We start from the raw sequence: 6,689 nt of genomic DNA on the forward strand, positions 1-6,689 counted from the left end.
GTTAGATGCATAATTGGACCTTGGATCAATAAATGTAAATAGAGCTTTTGATCTGTAATGCTTTTATACAAAATTTTTATTTTGATAATAAAACATTTTATTTCTAGCTTGTCTGCCTTTTTAAATCTTTAATGCTCAATCTTACTGCACTGAATTCTAATTTTTTTTCTCATATTTAAACAACAGACCATTTCTGTCTTTGCTGGAGTCTCCCTTTTGTGTTAAGTTTTTGAAGGTCCAAGACCAGCTCTTTTGAACAGGGCCCAGCCAAGACAGTTAGATTGCCAGATAGAAAATAATATGTGCCCATGAAGTTTGCAGTGTTTCCTTTTACCATTTGCCAACCCAAGAACTAATGGCAATTTCACAATACCTGGCTTGCTTTTATCAACCATTCAGATATTTATTAAATGTGCTCTATGCTTTGAAGCTTTTCCAAGACTGAGAATCAAGACAAAGGCATGGGCTGAAAGCTCCTAGTCCGGTTCTTTAAAGCAGTGTTGGCAACCTGCAGCCTGTGCGCCAGATCCTGCTGCAGCCTATGTTAATACGGCACATGAACTAAGTCTTTTTTATGTTCCTGGAGTGTTATAAAAAGTGTGACAGGCAGTATGGCCTGCTCTAGAGTTATAGGAGAAACCCTGTTTACCCTATGCATAATCATTTGAAGTTTTATAACATACTCTATATAGATCCAAAAGAAATGGACATCTTCATAAACTAGAATCTTATCCAAAATTTTTAGGTATGAAATTGGGAAGCTTAAGTTTTTAGTTACTCAGAATTGTTACTGACTAGTAACAGTTGACTCCCAAGGCCTTTTTACTCTTAAAGGATTTACAGTCTAGTGGAAGAACTAAGACTAAGACATAACCTGAATTGGAATGAAGAGAGGAAAAGTGGCATTTTCTCATTGCCAAGCATTTTCTAGCATTGATGGGCCCATGGGTTTTGTAAGGACTCCCAACTGACGGGGAAACTAGGTCAGTTGCTCAGTCCCAGCCTTGGCTGTGGGAGCCCCTTGCTTTCTCCCACACACTCCACTTCAAAGTGCCGCACACTGTCCTTGGAGTTGAAGTTTTGACTGTTAGATGTGAGAAGTTAATGTTATGGCAGTCATGCTCCAAATGACCAAGAATTGCCTTTATACTTCATCCTGGATTCTCTGAAGTTGATATGGTATCTACTTTTAATGCCATTACTAAGGGGCTGAGAGAGAAAATACAAACTAATGGACTTCAGTAATTTCATAATGAAGAGGGGCAAAGGCAGTAGAGGGTGCTGTAGGAAGGGTTTGTGTTTTATTTTAATTTATTAGGTTTTTATATTTTTCCCCATTACCATTTAGTCCCCCTATACCACCCTCCCCCAGCAATCACCACACTGTTCTTATCCATTGTGCTGTATTTTTGGAACAAAGAAGAGGGAGCTCCTGATGGCTCAAGATCAGGTAGGAAATTGGGTTATTTGCAGACCAGAGCAAGGCAGTATAGTGCAGGACTTTGGAGTGGGGCTGGAGAGTATTACATTTTGACAGGAAAGTGACAGCAACTCTTATTTTATGTTAATGTTAACCACACATCTATGGGGCAATATCTCAGAGATGAAGAAGTAAGTTCAGAGAAGGTGACAACTGTCCAATGTCATATCATAGCTAAAGTGGCAGAGCTAGACTGGTGTGTTACGGTTTTGTTGTTTTTGTTTTAAACTAACCTGAACTTGCCTGCCTTGGGAGTCAGCAAAGCAGAGGAGGGGGTTAATCAGGTTCTGTCAGTGAGAATAAGGGCAGCTTGGGGGGGGGGGGGGCGGTGCATGCCTGGCTGAATGGCTTCTGGAGAAACTGCTGTTGAGCTGGGAGAGGGGTAGGGCTAGGAGGGGGCGGAGGGCTGTGTGGTCAGTAGGGCTGAGTGGGGTAATAGGAAACCAGGGTATTGGATCATTCAGCATAGATGCTGGAAACCCCTCAGGCTTTTAACTGTGGGGCATGAAAGTCCTGTGGGTAGGAGAAGACTCCTTAGATGAACTACAAAGTTGGGGAAGGAGGAGGGAGGCTAAGAGGAGGGCAAGAACTTCAAAGGTAGTGTTGCTATGAGCCAATGGAGGTGGGACTAAAACGTGGAGTGGCAGTGAGCTGCTGTGGATCTTCCTTGGGGATGTGTAAGGAATGGACTGGTTGCAGGGAAACTGACCTGTTCCATGTAGAAGACTATCCATGATAATATCCAGATGATGCAAGACTTGTTTGAAGGAAAGAATGAAAAACAGAGGAGATACCATTTAAGGCTGAAAGTTACTGACATTTGGGTTTTGTCAATCTCTACATTTTGCTTTACATGGTAGCATTTATACTGTAAGTACAACGTACAAATTCTTTAGCATGAAGAATGTCAAAACACTTTGAATGGCTATATGGCGGTATTTGTTTATGTGGACGGTCCATAACTTAAACAATTTCCAATCTTGGGATACAGTATTCCCTCACTTATCGCGGGAATTACGTTCCAGACACCCCCCCCCCCCCCATGATGTAGAAACCTTACATTTATTCTACACTCTTAAACCTATGTAACTTTAACAACATACAGTTCCGCAAAATCCTGCGTTATAGCAAAAAATCCACCATAAATAATTAAATATAAGATTTTTTAAAATCCTGCGATACAGTGAGGCTGTGATAAGTGAACCGCAATATAGCGAGGGACTACTGTATCTGGATTGTTAACAGTCTCTTGCTTTTATGAGTAACGCTGTAATTAGTGTTGTGCCTAAATCTTGGGTTAAAGTAGATTTCTAGAAAGCTCTGTAACTCTTAATTACAGGGATGAAGGAAGGTTGGAGATCGGGATTTTGTAGTGTGAGCCTGGTCTGTAGACCTAAGCTGCCCAGAATTCTAGGTGAGCTTAGATGCAGTCCATGGATGGAGGGAGAGGAGGTAAGCTACTTAACTGGAAATAAAAATGGGAGGCATGTCTCACTGTAGGTGGCCTCATTCTTTAAGGCTGCAAATGTGCATAGCTGGCCAAATAAACACTGTTTTGTGTAATCCTGTGACTTGAATTTGTTGGAAGTTCATTGTCAGATGAGAATACTTGCTGAGCCCTGGCTGGTGTGGCTCAGTGGGCTGAGTGCTGCCCTGTGAACCAAAAGGTCATAGGTTTGATTCCTGGTCTGGGCACATGCCAGTTGGGGGCATGCGAGAAGAAACTGATCGATGTATCTCTCATATGTCGATGTTTCTCTCCCTTTTTTTCTCCCTCCCTTCCCCTTTAAAAATAAATAAATAAAATATTTTTTTAAAAGGTACCAGCTGATAATGTATGGTTGCAGTAGTGCTCAATCCAACATTATAAATATTTGACAAAGGAGGGAAACAAGACTTAGTTGGGCATCTCCTACATGCCAGGCACAGTGTATGTTAGTTCTTCATAGCAGGGATTTTAGAGATGAGGTGACTCAATGAGGTTAAGTAATTTCTGAAGACTCAAGAGCCCATCTCTTATCCTGAGAAGAGAGATAGAGCCAAACACTTCTGAGGATTTCTTTTTTTCCTTGGTGATTTTCAGAAAGAGAAAGAAACTTCAGTTTGTTGTTCCACTTATTTATGCATGCATTGGTTGATTCTTGTGTGTGCCCTGACTGGGGATTGAATCTGCAACCTCGACGTAACAGGATGGTGCTCTAACAACTGAGCTACCCAGCCAGGGCCTTCTAAGGTATTCTGATAGGTCTGGCTATATACCTAGGTCATGACATATATCTGCTACTCATAGTTTATTTTAGCTTTTTTCCCTCATTAGACCACGAAGTCCTTGAAAGCAAGATGATCTTCAATCCAAATACCTTTATGATATAGTGGATACTCAACAAATGTTTATTAAATATTTATCAAAAGATAAGTCGAGTGTCATGGGTAGGAAAGTTCCTGAGATTTAGGGAGTGAGAACTAACATGGAGGAGAAATAATGGTAGATCCTAACATTGAAAGTATTGATTCCTGAGGTGTAAACCTGTCTTTGCGATCTAATGCTTAGCCTGCTGTGAAGCTCTCATGGTCAATTCCTTAAAAATGTAATTCTAATAATGTATTTTTTTCAATGGGAAATACAACTTAGTTCATCATACTAACTATAAAGGAATACCTCTATTCTACTCAGTAAAGCATTTATATTATTGAGCTAGAAATAAGGCACAAAAGATAATTTAGATGTAGTGGCTCCAAGTGCTATCCATTCATTGGGGGAAAGCTTTGGTGACAAAAATTTAGTGTATAGAAGAAATTTTTTAAAATGTTTATTACAAACTGTTTAATTGCTTCTTATCCTAATAGCTTTACAAATATAGAACTACATGGCAGTCTGAGGGTGCTCTTCAGGGAGTCCCTACAAACTAGCCCACGCTCAGCTTAATGCCACTATCATTCATCTAGGAGCAGCCTCAGCTGTGGCCTCAGCCATGTGGCTAAGAGGGTCTTGGAGGAAGGCTAAGTGTGCTAGGAAAGAGGATTTCAGCTCCTCTGACTTCTGGTCCAGGCATAGTCATTGCTAGCAGCGAGGTCCCAGATGTCCTCCTTGGTGAGGAAGTAGGCCATCTTCCCCCGTTGCCTGCATGCGATGCTGCTTGGCCAGCCAGTCTTGTCCTGGGGATCAGCTGCATACTTGAAAAGGTATGGGTGCTTGATGTAGATTCTCCATCCCCAAGGCTTCGTTGGCTGGAGATCCCAACACAAAGGTGTCCGGTTTACTCAGCCAAGCTAGGTCCTCCTTGGGGCCTTCTTGGTGGATTGGTTCACAGGATTTTGATTTCCACACCATGACGGTGGCTCCCCAGTCATTTGACAGGATATGTCCAAGAGGCTCTCTCTTTTGGGGAATGGGGCTTCCTGGATGGGCACATTCCTCTTCTGCCTGCCAACCACACTTCATACCTGGAAGCTCATGGGTCAATCTAGGTATAACTTTTTCTCCCGTCTGAGAAAGTAGCTGAGCCTGCTCCAGGCAGCTCCAGCAGGCCTCCCGGGTCAGCAGCTCCACATCCACATCTTCCCCAGTGTTGTTTTGCATATTTAGTGCTACCTTCTAGAAGAACTTCAGGTACCTGTTGGGGACAGTCTGGATGTTCTCATTGATGCTAGGCTGCAGCACAGCTCAGGAGAGGTCCATGGAGGTGGCAGAATCTGTGAAACTTGTCATCTGTGAGCAGGGGGCCCATTGCTGCACCTGCCGGTGCTTTATATTATGTTCCAAGAGTTCCTGAGAACTAGCTGCCCCGGTGAACCTGAGTCTCCCAGCTGGGGGCTGCCCGACTCTGTCCAGCCGGGTCCCCATGGCTGCTTGGTGTTGCCAGCCGCCCCCATGGAGCCCCCGACACTCACAACTCCAGCCCAACTCTGCCACCCACCAGAAAGTGGCCTCAGAAGATTTTTTTAAAGAGAAAAGCCTCCCCCACCTCCACTTGCACCCTCAGCCACGTGCCAGTTACTAACTTCAGCAGTGGTCAACTCATGGTCTATCCTGTTTCATCTATACTCCTTTACGCCCCCTACACACTAAATTAGTTTGAAGAAATCCCCAGACATTATGACATTCATACAACTTCAATATTTCTAAAAAATAATGACTTTCAAAAACCATAATCAAAATATCATTATTACACTTACTGAAATTAACAAGAGCCCCTTAATATTAAATATTCAGTCAGTATTTAAATTTTTACTATCCTATCCCCTCCCATTTTTCATTTATGTAGTTGGTTTATTTGAATTCAGAAATGTTAATCCCTCCCTTCCTTCCTTCCTTTCTTCCTTCCTTCCTTCCTTCCTTCCTTCCTTCCTTTCCTTTCCTTTCAATTAAAAATTGGTTTTCCCTCCATTCTTCACCTTCTTGCAGTTTATTTGTTGAAAAAAGTCTTTTTTTTCCTGTAGTTTCCCACATTTTATAAATTGTAACTCCATGGTGTCATATAACATGTTCCTCTGTCCTGTCTGTTAGATCTGGAAGTTTGACCTGATCCAGACAGCAACAGCCCTTTATCCATAGTGCTGTATACCGATATCAGAAGACTCTCCCTTTTTGTATCGCTAGTAGCTACTGGTGAACATTTTCCTGAAAATTCTTTCCTTCTTCAGTAATCAGCTGGAAACTTTCCCTCATCAACTATTTAATTCTAGGGAGAATTCGTATAGAAAAGACATATTATGGACTTATTTTTCCCCCCAGTTTTCAGAGTTAAAAAAAAAAAAATCACTTCTCTGGTATCCTTTAATGGTGACTATCAAGATATGTCCCCTAATGTATCATCATATTAACTCCTGGATTTTTCAAATATTTGACGTTTTTCAGTCCACTGCACTTGTTATTCTTATTGAGGCCCAATTTTGGCCCAATGGGAGCCTCTTCATGTAGTTCCCTGCATCCTTCTGATATGACCCCAGTGGTCTTTGATAGTTTCCTTTGTTTTTTGGTAAGACAAAAAGTTTTAGGCTCTTTATATATTTTCTGCCCCAAGCTAGAATCAGCCATTACTCCAAAGTATTTTGTTTTCAAAACATCTTTCTTTCATGTATATTATCATTCTGTATAATTTTATATGTATACACAACTTATATAAATATGCTTATACATAAGCAATTATATTAGTGTTTATATGTTAATATTACTATGTATGCATGTAGATGCCTTCAGAATAATAAT

The 6,689-nt window shown here is 41.4% G+C and overlaps 1 pseudogene; it reads right to left on the reverse strand.

Moving 5' to 3' along the window:
• Positions 1-4,418: 4,418 nt before the first annotated feature.
• On the reverse strand, positions 4,419-5,353 carry LOC150022239 (deoxynucleotidyltransferase terminal-interacting protein 1 pseudogene; annotated as a pseudogene).
• Between the last annotated feature and the right edge of the window lie 1,336 nt (positions 5,354-6,689).

This window comes from Furipterus horrens, unplaced genomic scaffold, assembly GCF_987537825.1.
Source record: "Furipterus horrens unplaced genomic scaffold, mFurHor1.1.pri manual_scaffold_1, whole genome shotgun sequence".
Classification (NCBI taxonomy): domain Eukaryota; kingdom Metazoa; phylum Chordata; class Mammalia; order Chiroptera; family Furipteridae; genus Furipterus; species Furipterus horrens.